The 18,362-nt window shown below is 44.0% G+C and overlaps 2 long non-coding RNA genes across 3 annotated transcripts in view; both read right to left on the bottom strand.

Moving 5' to 3' along the window:
* Positions 1 to 18,362, bottom strand: part of LOC142817810 (uncharacterized) — a 99,251-nt gene that overhangs the window by 16,607 nt on the left and 64,282 nt on the right. The window lies entirely within an intron of this gene.
* On the bottom strand, positions 5,471 to 12,045 carry LOC142817809 (uncharacterized). Its single transcript, XR_012895370.1, has 3 exons — positions 10,246 to 12,045; positions 9,455 to 9,712; positions 5,471 to 8,861 (listed from the first exon to the last, which is right to left on the bottom strand). It is a non-coding gene; the product is annotated as an uncharacterized LOC142817809 (long non-coding RNA).

Raw genomic sequence — 18,362 nt, 5'->3', positions numbered from 1 at the left:
ACAGTATGGCACATTAATTTATGCGGTAGTTCCGCAAGCATCATGCTTGAGGTGGAGTGAGTATCCTGGTGCGTCCGTCACCGGACGAAAAATGTCATAGGTGTTCGAGACGGGTATGCAGTACGCATTTACTGCTCCATACGTGACCCGGGTACCACATTACTTCAAAGAAGTATATGACGTCATGTGTGTCGTTGCTTTACTAACATTCTTAATAGCCTTCTGAATAACATTCCAAATAGCCACTGCCTCATTAGACTATGGCTATTCGAGTGCACCCATAAAGTTGTCGATTCCTTCTGCATACTTTTTATCGAAAATCCTCTTACGTGGTGATCTAAGGGTTGTTGCACTACTAGGCTCGTCTACTAGTTAGATGCATGTTCAAGAACGCCAGATCGTCAGAATTTCTGGAGCCATCGACTTCAGCGTCCTTCACAATCCTACGTTACACCGCTTTAGGACCCATCAGTTATTCGGTATGACAACGCAATATTTATTTTGTATTGTGTGAGAAAGGTAGACGTTATCAATTTCCGGCAGATCACTGGGCTGGGCTCCCACCTAAAGGCTAACGGCCTGTTTTCTATTGGTTCATTTTCTTTACTCGGATTTGCTTGCGACTGCGTGGCCATTGCACTACAAGGGACCGCGACGAAGTCGCAGGGAGCGGCCATGTTTATATGTAGTATATCCAGTCACCTGTATCTCAAGCCGCTTACCGCGTAGTAAAATAAATCAGTCTGTCGACCAACAACAACGCTTCTTATCCTGCATCCAACGGAGCGTGTACGAGGCGCCTCTCAAGGCAAAAAAATAACCCAAAGCCGGTCCGCACCGACGACTTTTCATTTCCAGGAAGTGGCCTTGTGGCCGTGCTCGTCGTGACGTCATTGTCTGGTCTCACTGCAGACGACGACGACGATGGGCTTGCCGTGCACGAAGCCATCTTCCTCCTCCTCCTCCACGCGCCCTGCTACATCCGCCGGACCCTTCCCCTCGGCCCATTCTGTTCCCCGAAGCTGCAGTCTGTGCGATGCGACGAACGCGTCTTCCTCTTTTCTCGCAATATCGAATGGCTAACTGTAGCGCGTTTCACCACGCTTACTCCATTTTGTGGCATAACGGGTGGTGGGGCGTATCGAGATTAGGAACAAAGGCGACAGGACGACCTCTGAGCTTGCAATTTGAGCAATGCACTCGGCGACAACTTTTCTTGACAGCACTGTAGAAGCTGCAGAACCAAAGCACATGCCTGCTAGTGCGCCGAAAAAAAAATAGTACTTAAGTTTTACGTAAGTAAAATTGGGAACAATGGGACATGACACCCCCCTCCGTCTCCGCCCCTGTTCCTTAATACCCTGCGCACACCTATACCACCTCAAATTATGTTGAAGCCACAACCTTAAGTTAAAGAAGTCCAAGAAAGTGAAATCTTAAGCGCGCACATAAAAAGATGTATCTGTAATTTTAAAGTGGTATTTTTTCGAACAAGTGCATCAAGCGTTCCAGTGTAACCCGGTGACTGAACACTAACCGACATATACAGGGATTGGCAACGAAATCTTCGGCATATGAGGCAATCGGTAAGCGGTGCTATGAAATTACTTTTCACGAGTAGCCCAAGTAGGGAACTACAGTGGAAACATCGCACTTACAGAACAAAACACACTCTACCCGCACGGAACTTAACCTCGCCGAAAGGTTTTTTTTTTTTTTACTAAGACCAAACATCTATGGTTTCTTCAGGCAGCCATGAGATTGCAAAAGTTACCACCTGATGTACAGGCGGGTTGAACATCGAAGACGTCGTGGCGCTTTAGTGATACTGCGAAGGTCACTAGAAGCGTAAAGTATCACCTTTATACATGATAATCGGCAAGCCTGGCAGACCGCGATGTTTTGTGTAGTTCAAATCTCTGCCGTTCAAGTGCAAATTTAGTCGCGGGAGCAGCCTTTGCGTGACATCTGAGTCTTATTTTGCGTGCTTACAACGCAAACAGGATGCAGTACATCGATAAAATAACAGAGACACATAGTTACAGCGTCGAAACAGTTATCTGCATATCCTGCTGACATTTCACCACCCTCGGTAGGACACAGTGAGTAATTTTTTATGTAGCTATACTTCTAAGCGGCCATCGCAACGTTATCAGACGAAAACGTGTATACTTGAGGGGCATTATCCGCTAAAAATATCTTACCATCTTTTTTTCAACTCGAAGATCACCTAATAAGAAAAGCTCGCATGTATATGATGAAAATAATCGAGAACATTCAGTACGCCATTCTCAGATGCTGCTTCTCTCTACATCATTGTTGTTTCCCACTCAAAAAGGACAGAATGTTTTCCAGCGATGAGCATTCCTACGGAAACTGGGACTTTTTGAAGTACAGACGCTTCAATGTTATGGCAGCTTCAAACGAAATATACATGTAGGTCAAAGCCTACTGATGTTCTGAGTGGATATACACGAATATTAAAAGCTTTTTGCCTATTTCGATATAATCGTAACAGAGCAGTAAAGAAAATGCGTTTCTCGAAAATTTGAAATTGCAGCTTTCAAATGAACCAGCTTTATTAGAAAACAAAATATTGTAACGTCTCCAGAATGCGACACTGCGAAATATGGTTACACATATGACACTTCAGCAGTGATATTTTGCCCAATTCGTTACGATGCACTTATAATAATATTTTTTTATTGTGTGACCATTTGATGAGCTCTGCCCAACACTCACTCAAGAATGTTTGACACTGAAGCTCGAATAAATGTATAAAATATAAAGTGAGATTGTTCATTGCGATGAGATGAGAAACTGCATTTCTATAGGGACCGTCCCCTACCTAACGTCCTTGTTCGTTTTTATCTTGGTGTACTTAATTTAGGTGCGCGCTAAAGAACTTTTCAGAGCCGCCCCCCCCCCACACACACACACACTACGGCGTAACTTATAATATTACGATGGTTTTAGAACGTTAAACGGAAACAATCAATATTATATTCTCTTACTGCTGATCGGTGCTCTTGGAAGCCTATAAGCTGTGTGAACCAACTTGTCGAAGACGCAAAATCATTTTGAAGCCAAAGCCATACGCTCACCGTTGACCATACTTGCACAACGCTTTCGCAAAGCACTTCCTGAGATCGAATCTGGGGCCGAATTCACAAAGCTTTCTCTTTGGCTACGCATTTTCTTAGCCAAAAGTTCTCTTATCTGGAGGGATTACTATAGCGCGGGTATGAATTTAACTTATTCGGCACTTAAGAGGGCAAGGAGGACACACGATAGCTGATGAAACGACAAGGAAAGAAAGAAGTGTGTGCCGATAATATCAAGGTAGCACGCAAAGCGTCTAGCATCGAGAGTATACGATGACAGCCAATGATTTGCTGCATCTAAGTTTCAGTTCCGCGAGCGTCTGCTACAGCGCTTACGGGATGCCGCGTACGTTGTAATAGGCGTTTTGGCGGGCTGTGCAAAGCCAAGCACTCGCCTTTCATCAACGACTGTAGCTAAAAACGAAATTGCTCGATGGCCTTAAGTCATCGAGCAATCCATGCACTATCTCGCCAAGTACAAGTAAACAACACTCCAGGTGTACCACATAAATGAAACCACACATAAATCGATGCATGCAATGTTTGAAAATGTGCCTCGAATGTCTTCCCCTATTTAACGCGACCAGTTAACTTACATTTCATTGAAGCTGCGCTGCTACTTAACTAATTCGGTGCAATCTAGCACGGTGTAGTGGTGAACGTAAGGGTGTTTTGTACTTATAGTCAAAGGTAGCCTTTGTTACAATAATCTTATTACAAGACATATGAGCGACTTTGGTGCCTGCAGACAAATTGTGCGGAAATAGATAACAGCAGTAATCAAATGAAATTGTGAGCGCAATTTCGCTGGTTCCATGCACCGCAGCATTTTTATAAAGCCGGAATGCGAGAACGTGCATACGCTTACGCTTAGGTATATGTCTACGTAAAATGAGGGAGACTCGTCGGGAGGTGTCTCAGTGCTAATGCTTTTCACAAAACACGGTGCAAATATTTCGCCCAGCGTTGTTTGAGTGCGCAAAGCAAGGGACGTGTATACGAGTCTTGAGGTCGAGAGACGTTATCACACGTGCGAAAAGGATGAAAAGAGAGAGAGACTCTCGTTTCGGCTTCGCGAAAGCTTGAAATTGATAGATAATAAAGACAATTTTCTGGCCCAGCAGACGTCAGGGAAAGTCTCCGCAAAACAGGGTCAGATGCTCGGAGAGCATAAAAAAGTGGAGTACGCGTTATATGAGAGTGACAGCCACTCAGAAAGCGAGATGAAGTGTGACTGTCCTTAGGTGTGAGAATCAATGCTAATTAAGAGAGTTGAGTTAATGAGCCAAAACTTTCCTAAATAACGATAATGAAAGCAAACTGAGCATTCATCTAGTGAAAGTGACACTAGTGACAGTGAACTCATAATAGTTGATTAGCCTTGTCACAGGCCGATATATATTTTTATTTTCTTATCTATATTTGGAAAACTACGAGAAGGTAGCGTACGTTAGAGCCGGCTATCCCAACGTCATGACAGTAATGTACAAGAATAAATAGCGCACGGTTATACAATCACACGTGGCGGTTTATATCTTCTAGTAAGCTTGGGAAAACGCATTCTAACTATTTTTTCTATTTTTGACAAAGTTTCACGGGACGTTTTTGCATTTGGCTTCATTCGGAGGAATGACGATATATCAGCAATAAGGCGAACACAGGCACTGCTGCAGTGGACGAGCGGTTACAGCGCTCAACTACAATCTAGGAGGTACTTGGTTCGATTCGCAGAATCACTGAGCACTTTTTTTTTTCAAGAAGTTGCCCGGCCTGACATTATGCGTGGTGGCGGGTACTAAGTTTCTGAGAAGTAGGCTTTCGCACTTGCTTCTTTCGCTCCCCATTTGACCCAAAAGCGCTGTACTGTGCTCCTTCAAAAATTAAACAATTCAGGGTTCATAATTTTCTCCTCCATCCTCTCTTATTGCAAAAGTGTCCAGTGCTGAAATACCAATATCATACCTGGTATATTACTTTTCACGTGTTTGGATATTCGACCAGCAATCAGTCTTCACGGTGTTTTGAAGAAAATCTACACATGCAGTGAGCTAACTGCTTGCAGCCAAGTTGACTGCCTTTGTAGGGACACGCTTTCGTGCTAATTTGGTGGGCATCATCACATGCAGCAAGACCAAAGAGCACGGACAGTTAGAGCTGATGCAAACAGAGTGATTAGTTTGTGTCTTCTCTCCCGCTATTTGTCATGCTGCACGCTTCAGTGTAATGTCGCTGTCAATGGTTAAAATGAACTATAGCAGTTAATCGAGTTCTGCTGAGAGGGTCCCGTATTGTCCAGAATGGAACAGAACAATGGCAATTTGATTTGTGTGATAAAAAGATACCCTGCTTTTGGCTACTAGAATAAATTTCTAAACTGAAGTTTATTTTTTATTAACAACAGTTCCAGTGCAGATGAAAGGTGCATGGACAAAAATCGTGTATTCAGCTTGACTAGGTTTGTGACCTTAATTGTAATTGCGAACCGGTATCACAGTATGCATAAATATCACACACATATACAACCACGGGTGATAGCTTGCTTATTCTGATTAAAATTGAAAGGTTCAAATCGACATATTCAACCAACGCAATGTGTACGAGATATGCCATGTAGAGTAGCTATGCTCGAAACTAATCTTCGCAGGTTCGTTCCATTTTACCCAATTTCTTGCCCATGAGTGTAGGTTGGTAAATGAAACTTCTTTGAACACATATTCTGTGTAAGGTTACATTTATTTTTAGGCAGTACAAAACAAATTGAAATGTATAATGGCTCAAAAGAGAAATAACTAGAAACAAATTCAGCCAAATCATTACCAAACTTACTCACCAATGATAAACGAATTCTCATTTAAAAGATACATACATACATACATACATACATACATACATACATACATACATACATACATACATACATACATACATACATACATACATACATACATACATACATACATACATACATACATACATACATACATACATACATACATACATACATACATACATACATACATACATACATACATACATACATACATACATACATACATACATACATACATATACGCACGCACACATATACATATGTACACCCATACATACATACATACACTCAGGTGTAAATATTAAAATGAATGGCTATAAAACAACAATTCTAATACACTCATTTTGAATATACTACAGAAAGTAACTTACGAGAGATATCCACCGGCACTGTTATGTCTGAACACGGTGTTTCTCGAATTATCTCGTAAAAGCTTGATGCATAGTTTTCTGCTGCTGCCCAGTGACAAGCAGTTTTTATAAAATACACAAGAATAAAGCCCTTGACAATGTCATGCTAAAGAAAAGGGCTGTGCATCAATATTTTGTACATGTCTGCAATATCACTCTGTTTATTTACATAGCTTGGCTCATTCACAACCCACTAACAAAGCATGTTAGGACACTTGGGCTGAAAGTTGGCACAGCACGAGTAAATTCTAGACAAAACATGAATAATACAATTATAAGCTACTAAGCTCCTTGGTGCAAACAGTGTTTATATTGACAGCTATAGGTGCCATTTCGTTTCCCCAAAACACTTCTCAAAAGTAGAATACACTTTATTTAGCTAAAAGTTTCTATTCTGGCGCGTCGGGGTGGCTCAACGGTGGAAGCGACACTTTCGGCCAAGAAAACAAAGACCAATTATTTTTCCAGTTTGTGAATTCACCCCATGCTAACATTGAGGCAGCTGGTAAGAGTGCTTTTGGAGAGAGGAAACCACCACATTCCCACCAGTTGTGGCCTTGGGTGGCTACTTCACTTGGACAAAAATGATGAAAAACACTCGTCAAGAAGACTTCAAAGTTTGCACATCAACACAGTTCCCATACAGCTGTCTATTAGTCTGCTTGAAAAATATTGAGTTTACTGGTGGGCAAAGACTGTACACTATGTGAGGTGATGCTCCAGTGCACTGCATGTATGTCTTGCTGCTGGCCTCAACTGCGATGTTGCTCAGCACATAGGTGTAAAATAACAACTAATACTATGCCACTGCAAAGTAATTATGTGTCATTTGCATAAAACAGGGACCACAATAAAAGAACATAACATTTTCCTTCACAAAGTTAAAAAAATGTAAATAAATTTCCACAGAGTTTTCACAGTTCATCTCAGGATAGTAATATTGATTGTAAACACATTCTTACTTCCACTAACAAACTATTTTAAGATGCCAGATTCAATATTAGAGTATACCAGCACTTTTGTAGGGCTAAACAATTGTACAGGCACCTAGAAAAACACAAGTGAATGCATGGTATAGCTACATATAAAAATAAGTACTTTTACTTCTAGTCTGAGTAGAGCTGCATAGATGATAAGTCACTTGCATTACATTATGAACAAACCTATCCGAGCAAAGTATACATTTAAAAAGTTACACTTACACAGTAGATAAGTAGACTGTTGAAGGACGGACAAGCAATGGGATAATACCCAAGCACTAAAATCTTCTGTTAAGATATACTAGGAGTAGTGATGATCTACTTCCTTCCAAATAAAATAATCCACATAGATTCACTTCCCAGAGCTTATACACTCATGGCATCATTGGTGCTATACAAATGAGTGTACACTGAAGGATTACATCGACTAAGTACATGATTACTGCATCCATGGCTTTACTTCTTGTACTACAAAGAATGCAGACACAGTTACCATTGGCGACCATGGATGCTGTGATTTCTGGCATGTAAATGTAGAGGCACGCAGGCACTTAACACACATGTTAAAAACTTCAGCTCAAAAATATTTGCCTACTAACACTACAGCAGTCTTTAAATTAGTGTCATAGTTTGGTATCTTCCATGCAAAAATTAAATAATATTGAATGCAAGCAAATGAACATCTGAATAATGCACTGCTAAGAAGTTAAGCAGCAGCTGCTCCTGACATCACAATGTGCTTTCTGCTGTTGTAAACTTTGAGCAGAACAGTCACTGGCAGTCCCTTTATACTTGTTGGTCTTCTGTGCTCTGTTCTTGATACACTGTACATGACCGTGGAGCACCAAACCCCTTGTTACTGCTGGAACCTAGAAAAATACAGATCATTGTTACAACCATGCTACATGCAAGAGTGTATAGTTGTCAATTATGTGCTCATATTTACAGATATTGTATTTTCAGAAGCCAATGACAAGCCTCAACACACACACAAACAGTGAAGACTGAAAATATATTTAATATGATACAAGAGCAAAACTACAATGTTATAGATGAAGGCATGAAACTTCTGCCAGACATAAAAAGCCAATAAAGTTTCTTCTATTTTGACTTTACACTAGGTGCGAGAAGCAGACCACAAATAAGTTCACTAAGAAATACAAGTTAGACTGCATTACAACGCAACAGCCAATGTTCCTAACTTTGAGGCTGTCTAACATAGCCAGCTCACCGTACTGCGTATAGGAGCAAATGGGCAGTCTAGAAGACACAAAGAACTTGTGGATTATGAGTGTGCTTGTTGCTGACGTCTATTATTCTAAATGAAGAAAACCTTTAAAAAATGCACTTCATGAGGGGAAATAATCATACGCAACAAACACAACGGGCTCCTAGAGGTGCCACCAACACTCACCATTATTGTTGATACCAGTGTCTTGCCGGATGGATATGCTGCGTCCTGCACAGAACACCAAAGGAGCGCTCCATGACTTGGATTGCATGTGTGCTAGCTGCATCGCTCTGCTGCTGAAATAGGCTAGCAACAGACAGAGAAATGAGAAGCCATGGCTTTGAAACACACTGAACGTCACCTTTAGAGATCAACAATGCATACTTAGGTCAGGTACAATTTGTAGAAACATATATATCACTATGCAATCGTGGTGAACATGTTCGGCTGAAACATAAGCAACAGCACTGAGAGAGAAAAAGCTACATTAGGTAAAAGATTCAGTTACTGGCCCTATGTCATCTGAAGCTTCTTCAATAGGTCTTTCTCCTTACAAGTTGTGAACAGCCAGGCAATTTTCACCCACTTGCTATTTCCTTCCAGAGCACTTGATCCACAGAGGGAGTCACAAGCTCGAGAGCTCAATAAGGAATCAAAGTATTTGTGCTCGTTTCAAAGCACAAGCTTTTGAGCCTCGGATTATTGGAGTTTCATTCATAAGCTGCAGGCTTTCAGCTTTCAACATTCTAAATTATCTTGCAATTTAGTTCTATAAATGTTGAATAAGAATTATGTGTAAGAATATTACAGGTATCCACTGAAAGCAACCATGCTTGGGTTTTCAATTTGTGCACAGTAAGTGGTGTTCACGTAATCGTATGTATTAAAGAAAAACTAACCTTGCAGCCAGCCGTTAGGCAGTTTTGTGCGCTCGAAGCTCCCAAGCAGATCGCAGTCCTTCCAGATGAGGCTGCCATGCATGCTTCCACGCCCCATCCGCTGAATGATAACAGTCCCAGCAGTGACATAGGCTTGCATAGTTAGGGAGAACGCGTCCTTCCTATTTTTGTACAGGTGCTCCAAGTAATGATGAGGATTGATGGGCCAGAATGTTCAACCGTTGAATCACAGGACCTTAACGAACCAATCTCTGCGATCTGTGAAGAGCCAAAAACGAGATATTTTAAAACAATCATTAAAGCACTCACTTCTAATACTTATTTGAGGAAGCTATCACTTCGTTAATGTGACCAAAATCTGCTATAATCACTTTGAAATAAACTGAAGCCTCATGTAAAATTTACGTACCGCAATATATATGTCCTACTGAAGTATAGTACTAGCACAGTTTTAATCGTCTATAGAACTAATTTTCCAAAATAACATAAATTTTTTAAGTGCAACCTGGCTTCTGAAAAATGAATTCACATTAACTTTCCAACTATCAAACGTGGTCAATCGACAGGCCCAACCTCATAATCAAACAAGAGCTCACTTGTATCAAATCACAAAAAACTTTTTATGTATTTGCACCATAATATATGTATGTATATAACAGTAGTAGTATATTTTTCATGCTTCAACTTACCATAGAGAAACATTACATCTGATGGCCTTAAAAACTTGCACACGTTATAGAACTGCGTGAATTATAGTACTGGTGAAATTTAGTTCTGCAAGGTGAACTCACCGATGGCAGCATTTAGTAGCCGTCGGTGTCATGAGGAACCAAGTACGGCCAACAGGCAAAGGGCATCTGCAGACTGGAAGCTGCCAATGACAGCAATGAAGGGCTGGCCAGGCGTGCACGTCCATTGATAAAGTGTAAGAACTGGCCATGACCGGCTGTTGTCAAGGCTCTAGTGCCGTGAAAAACGATGGCCAGACGAACTCGGAAACCTGTAGTTAGGCGATACTGGCCTACAACTTCATCCAAAGCAAGGCACCGGTGAAATCTTTGCTTTTTCTGGGGGCCGAAGGGAAGCTTGACGTTCACGGGCTCTCGCTGCCACATAGAACTCTCAAGTTGTTACCGAAGAACAGTCTAGGCGCGCTTCCAAAGTAACACAATCCACAACAGAACGTAGCATCTCGCAGTTTTGGTTGATCACATCACAGCGCTAGGACTATGGTTATCACAAAAAGGAGAAGTGACGACTTAATAAACAAAAGCGCCAAGCTGCCCCACCACAACTTCGCCGGGCAAAACAGTTATCAACGCTGTCTTTCAATTTTCGGTCACACGAGCACAGCTTGTTCACAAGTCTTGGAACGTCAACACAGCACCACTGTTCACAACGAACATCGTTTCACTCCCGAACAGTACATTGCTCTCAAGTAAATAGAAGCGTACGGGCTAACTAGTGGCGAAGCAAGAACCGAGCGCGTAGTTCATACGTTTCCGTACGTACTTGGGGTCACTGAAGTAACTTGTCAAAACGCTGTCAATCCGAAATGTGGCACAGCACCCAACTGAGAGACTGGAAAGTCAAGCGAACGAACTGTTACCGGCACACAAACACACACTGCAGGCTTCTCGAGTGCTAGTTGCCATCGATACATCGACGCCGATCCCCGCTTGATAACCACACCAACGCACAGGCTTCGCTGCGCTTCACCGTACACCATTGCACTGCCACAGCTTTCCACACTGCTCACACGCACTGAAAGAGCTGCTGTAATCACAACACATCCGGTCAAACGCTGAAGTAACTCGTGCGAGAAGCATTTGCTGAAAGTCGCACCGACCGATATGCTGTTTACGACGCCATGTTGTTTTCGACAACTGCACCGCACGAAAGAGAGATCTTAGAAAGTACTTGCACTATTTTCACGGCGTGAAAAAAATTTCTCCTATGTGCGAGGAGGGTGATATGACGAACAGGACAGGCGTGCCAGATGAAAGAAGTGTTTTGGCAACGTCACGGAGTGAGCTGATGTGGAGGGTATTGCTTCACAATCAATCACAAGCTGTGCCTGTCGGCCAAGCCGTCGTCTGCTCGCGTTTGTCGTCTGCTTCGATCAGAGCATGCGACAGGGGATTCGCCTTCGCAACGCTATTATTCTCAGGTCAAGTGGCCGCTGCGTCGAACAAAATACATGTCAGTGGCTCGCTCTACCTTTGAATCATGTTCGTGCGCCAAGTTAAATGGCTGGTAATTGACGCAGGGATGAATTCAGCCAAGGTTTGCTCCAGAATCGTGAGGGTTTGCATATTTTCGGTGTCATACAAAGTTACTAGGGTCATTTTATTCCGATTGCTTGCCATATTATCATGGTCCATATCGGTGTCTGAACAGTGAGGGTGAAGATGCATGATTTGTTTGTAGTTCCATGCGTAATCACGCGCACCCCTAATAGGCTTTGGTTTACAAAGTACGCTTTGTTCCAGATCGTCCCAAAGTGTATCGACAGCTGTATTTCAGAGATCGCAACCATTGGACAGTTAGAGGCAATGAAAGTACACTAGAGCACAAACTTTATGAACCACTCACTGAAAACTTCCTCTCATTTTTATTTCCAATAGCGTGCAAAGAATGTGCTCCCATTAACCTCTTTGGTGGTAATTTCCACCAATGAGGCAAGGATCTTTAGTCGCACTTTTAATTGGATGAGATGGGGCGCAACACAACAACATAACAAATAAGGTTGATCCTATGTCATGTCGCGTTCGAATGCACCGACCATTCACGTATCACAGTGGTTTTCATCCAACCACAAATCTTTACATGCGTAGTTTTATGCCATTGACGCCCAATAGAATTCTTCAATTACTGCGACTTCGAACTTATTGGACGGTGGTGGTTGTCAACACCATCCACTGCGTACAAGGGAAACAACACGCGAAGCTCAAAGCGCCGAAAGAAATAAAAACGCACCAGCAGTCATCAGGCAGCCCTTAATGGGCGTGAATTAACTCAAAACCAGCCAGGGCACCAAAGTATACCGCTGCGGCAGCAGGTTCTAAGTAGCCACATTGTTCCTAAGAGTGGTCCGGACCACTCTTGGAATTTTCTCTCAGCCATGCTGTTTTTACGCACAATTTCGCTTCGTGAATCCACTTACGAGCACTTTTCAGTGACGTAAGCAAATATAGCAACTGCATCACCATCGCTGACATGTTCCCTGGCAGTCACAGCGCGCTTTATTTGCAGTGGCCGATGTGACAACTATGGCCTCTTACGATGTTTTTTCGTTTCGTGAATCGACTTACGCAACAAAATTTCTCTTTCGCAAAAATGTTTTCGTAAGTGAGTTTTGTGAATCCGGGCCCTGTTTCGGATAACCTGCCCGAAACTGCAGAAAACCTTCCTGAAAGCCAGTCAGGGCTTCTTTGAAACAGTAGGCAAGACGAACGAGGAACCGAGAGCAAGACCTGTCACGCTCACAATGACTCTACCACTTGAGCTGAGCAATTCGACACTGCAGGCTATTCCGTGGCGAAACAAAGCAGCTCGCGTCCGTTTTGAAGGAAGCGTTCGATTTTGAACCCGCTCATTGTCTTCTCACAAAGGGCGAAGTGCAGCTTCCCTTTCACGTTCGGGTCGCGCTCGCGCGATTCTCGGGGCCACGGCAGTTAGTTGCGTGCAGCCTCTTAAACGGGTAAGGTAGAGCTGCTGTATATGCTGCATACCTTTAAGTAGCAGAGCTGCGCGTAGCTCTGACTTTCGACTACAGCTATGCGGCGAAGCCGCTTTTTTGTTTTTCCAGGCGACGTGCTTTCCGTGTCGAAGATCGACATGTTTGGCACACCGAAGATTGGTGACGAAATTGACCGTCGATTACCAGAGTCAATCCAGTTCGCAGCAGTGGTCGCGTCAATACAAAGATTTGCCCGAGCGTCAGCTTCTGCGCTATCAACCATGCACAATACCCCATGGTTGCTAGAGGTATTTGCAAGACAGACATGTAACTACGCTGCGTAAAGAAGCCATACTGCAAATCTAGGGTCGGGCTTTCGACTGCTCTGTCTACTGACGAATAATGTTTCACTCTGCAGATTGTTATTTAAAACAGCACATAAATGGGAGACCAGTGAGGGAGGGCGGGAGGACCAAATAAAGGCAGGGAGGTTAACCACATGCACGTTCGATTCGCTACCCTGCACTGGAGTAGAGGAACAAATGGGTGATAAGGGATAAACAAGAGATAGATTGATAGAATCCCGCACACGCTTGGTTGTGTACACTCGAAGGAGTCTCCTGGACACTTACGGGGCTCACTTTGCTCTTCTTTTCCCTTTTATAACCACAATCTCCTGGTGGTCGCACAGATCGAGTGCCACGCTACACCGACGCTGACTTCAAGAGGTTTTATCTCATGAATGCGAAATATATAGCCAGAAAGTGACCCTGAATGCACGTAATGAATAAGGTCAAAATGAATGTCTAAAAGTTACATGCTACATTCAAAGCTACATGTAACCAGTGGTCTCACAAAAAACCATCAGGCTTTGGATGGGGCGTTAATCTTGCAAATATGTCATCAAAAGCTTGCAAACTTAAGCCATTCGTTCACCCTTGTTTATCATATATATTCCGTATATTCTTGTTTATATATTTTTATATATTCTTGTTCATATATATGCTGTATATTCCGCATTGCTAGTTTATACTGGTATTTATGCTCTCGTCCTTTATGTGTCAGAGGCTCACGGGACGGCCTAGTGCTCTCCCATAGTACAGTACCAAGTACTCTACATCGTTCACAAGTTTTTCTAAACACATTTAATTATGCTCTCTCCCATAGTACTGTACCTAGTACACTAAATCGTTAACCACATTAAGGGGCGAAGCTCCTTAAAGCGGCACCCATTCGTCCCTTTTCGTAGTCGTAGTGCGTAACCAGTCTTACGTTCTGACCTGCAAGGTGGTGCCGGTGGGAGATTTCTCCTGTGCGTTGTTGAAAATTAAAAATTTGCGTGTGCGCATTAACTACAAGCCGAATTCTCCTGTCTCTCGTTCCCCGTTAGCAGCTATTGGCATGTACATTGAGCACTATCGGACAAGAAAGAGTTGCTACGTTATACTCGCTGGGCGTAACCTTCTTGGTTTTAGAAAGGTTTAGAGAGTGTTGGGTCGCAGCGCCACGAATACAGTGAACTAGTATATACCATGAACTCGAGGTGGTTAAAGGTGAGAAGTAGACACGAAGCGCGAGCCGTAAGAAAGTGTGCGTGTACCACCTCTCGTTTAGTCCTTGGAATGTCCACTGGATGGCGGTGCTTCTATATGCGGAATATATCATGAAAAGAAGCGAGATGGTGGTACTTTGAGTGTTGACTACATGAACAAACGGACACACAGACAGATGCATGGATGGACGCATGGATGGCTGCACGGACGGATGGACGCATGGACGGACGCAGGGGCGGATGCAAGGACGAACGCAGGGATGGACGCTCGGATGCACGTGCAGACGCACGTATGGGTGGATGGACGCATGGACGGTCACACAGACCGACGCATGGATGGACAGAAGCAAGAACGAATCGACGGACGCATGCTTCGCCCCACTCTCCATCATTTACCCGGTGGATATGCTGCCTTTTAGATGCGGAAGCATCTTATACTCGCGCCTTGTAGTGCGCCGTCCGCGCCATCCGCGCCGTCCGCACCGCTTCTCGAACATTCGACAGCTGACGCGCGCGCATGCGCCGTCGCGCCGTCGCCCACTCTTCCACCATCTGTGCATCCCTTTCTCCTCTACACACCGCGCGCGCTTCACTCCTCCACCATCTGTGCACCCTTCCTCCTCTACACACCGCGTTCGACATCTACAATTCTCCTGATTCTCCAGTGGACGCGCATGTGGCGTCGCGCTTCGAGAACATTCAACAGCTGACAGTGCATGCGCCGTCGTGCTGTATATATACTCAAGGTCGGCGCTCGCTCGCTCAGTTGCCGCTCGTCGGTTGGTTTGTATGGCGCGTCGACGTCCAAGGTCGCGGTGAAATGAATTCCAACGAATCCACAAACACAATGATCGACGTCCCTTCGACCAGCGCCGCCCTTTCGCATACGTGTGTACGTGTTCACTCATTTAACACCCCCTCCTACAACCACGTTAACCAATTTAGCCATCGACCCAAGTAAGTCGCAATTTAACACCCCATTTCACAACCACGTTAACCAATTTAGCCATCGACCCAAGTAAGTCGCACTTTAACACCCCGTTAACCAATTATATGGTCCGCATCCTCCTCAGTGTTCCCCCGAGGGAAGCTGCGGGCAATTTTTTTTTCTACACACATTTATGCTTTCGTCGCAGAGTCTTTTCTTCAAACAGGTCATTTTTATTACCCACGGGACGGCTTTATCCTCTCCCAAAGTAGAGTACCTAGAACTCTAAATTGTTACCCACTATTCCTAAACACGCGTGCTCTCCTCCTTTGTGTATCAGAGGCCCAGGGGACATCCTAGTGCTCTCCCATAGTATAGAGTATACAAGTACCGAGTCTAAATCGTTCACAAGTTTCAAATGCGAAGCATTTCTTAGCGAAATTCGGTGACTTTGAGCGTATCTATCTATCTATCTATCTATCTATCTATCTATCTATCTATCTATCTATCTATCTATCTATCTATCTATCTATCTATCTAGCCGCCTACGACTTTTAGCTGTTCTGACCGTTTCGATAAGGGTATCGATAGAACTTGGTATGGCATAACATCACTATATGGAGAATATATTTGACTAGTCATAACGTGAAAATAATGACATGTATGTCATGAATGTCATGATTTACAGTTCATGGTCCTGTAGCTCTTGCGGTGGTTTCGTTCACGGGGCATGCTGCAAAACTGGTATGGTACGGCATGATTTCATGGCGAACACAAGCGACAGACCCTAACATGAAAATCATGACATGCGTGTGATGTAACAACATGACTACATGCCACGCTCATGATGCGCTCGCGGCCGTTTTGCTAGCGTCCCATATACCAAGTTTTGAATTACGGTACGTGAATGGATGACAAAAGCATGGAACTGGTGCAAGCATGATAATCATGAGATGCGTGTCACGTAACAACGTGACTACATGATGCGCTCGCGGCAGTTTAGCTAGCTTCACATAAGCCAAATTTTGCATTACGTGACGCCAATGGATGACGGAGGTATGTGACTGGTGCAAACATGATTATCATGAGATGCGTGTTATGTAAGAACATGACTACATGCCACAGTTTAGGTACCAATACATTTCGACGTGACGCGGTGCGCGTGCTCGCCGTGAGTCACCAGCGTTGATTTCGTCGCATTACACCGGCGTTGCCACGCCAGGCGCCGGTCCTGCCAAATACTCGCAGGAGCGCACCACGCTGCGTTGCTTTGAAGCATGCGTGTTTCAGCGCATCCAGCGTCCCACCATCGCGAAAAGGAGGAGACGCAGTGCTTTCTGTTTCGTAACGCATCGCTGCGAAATGCAGCATGTCGCATTTCGCACCGGTGGCCGTCGGGCCACGCCAACGGACGCTGGTCGCACCGATCGTGCCTGGCGATAAATTACAGAGTGCTCGGGTTTATTAACGTGGCGTCACTGTGCCTAGCGCACGCCCATCGTGCGCGCGAGTCAACGCTACAATCGAGTACATTGGGACCATCATGATGCGCTCGAGGCCGTTTAGCTAGCTCCACATATACCAAGTTTGGTGTTACGTGACGTCAACGCATGACGAAAGTATATGCCATCTAACAAGCGTGTCTTGTAAGAACATGACAACATACCGCGCTCATAGCGTGCTCGCGGCCGTTTCACTAGCTTCACATATACTAAATTTGGTATCACGTGACGTGAATAGATGAAGGTAAACGACACATCCAAACAAGATAATCATGACACGTAAGTCATGTACAGCATTATTTACCTCCTCCTCGTATCCTTGTGCTGATTTTAAAGTGACATATCAACTTTCCTCATTCGTGCTTCGCATATCATCGATTCCCACAGTACGTGGGATCTGCCAATTTTTTAAACACATTCATGCTCTCTCCCATAGTAGTGTACCTAGCACATTGAATCGTTACCCACTTTTTCTAAACACACGTCTGCTTAAAATGCGAAGCATTTCCTAGCGAACTTCGGCGACTTTGAGCGTATCTACCCATCTATCTATCTTGCCACCTGTGACTTTTAGCTCTCCTGGCCGTTTAGCTAATGGTATCGATACCAAACTTGGTACACCTTAAAATGACTGCGTCAAGAACATATTTGACTAGTCGTAACATGAAAATCATGACATGTATGCATGATTTACAGTTCATTGTCCTGTAGCTCTTGCGGTGCTTTCGTTCACGTGGCATGCTGCAAAACTGGTATGATACGGCATGATTGCATGGCGAACACAAGCGACAGACCCTAACATGAAAATCATGACATGCGTGTCATGTAACAACATGACTACATGCCACGCTCATGATGCGCTCGCGGCCGTTTCGCTAGCGTCAAATGTACCAAATTTGGTATTACAGTACGCGAATGGATGACGAAGGTATGTGACTGGTGCAAAAATGATAATCATGAGATGCGTGTCATGTAACAAGATGACTACATGCCACGCTCATGATGCGTTCGCGGCCGTTTCGATAGCGTCACATGTACCAAATTTGGTATTAGAGTGCGTGAACGGATGGCGAAAGTATGTGACTGGTGCAAACATGATAATCATGAGATGCGTGTCATGTGAGAACATGACTACATGCCACAGTCAAGGTGCCAATACATTTCGACGTGACGCGGTGCACGTGCTCACCGGCGTTCATTTCGTCGCGTGACGCCGGCGTTGCCATGCCAGGCGCCGGTCCTGA

This window comes from Rhipicephalus microplus, chromosome 5 (genome assembly GCF_043290135.1).
Source record: "Rhipicephalus microplus isolate Deutch F79 chromosome 5, USDA_Rmic, whole genome shotgun sequence".
Classification (NCBI taxonomy): Eukaryota; Metazoa; Arthropoda; class Arachnida; order Ixodida; family Ixodidae; genus Rhipicephalus; species Rhipicephalus microplus.
The sequence above is the reverse complement of the archived record's forward strand: the minus strand, read 5'-3'. Positions and strand labels throughout refer to the sequence as shown.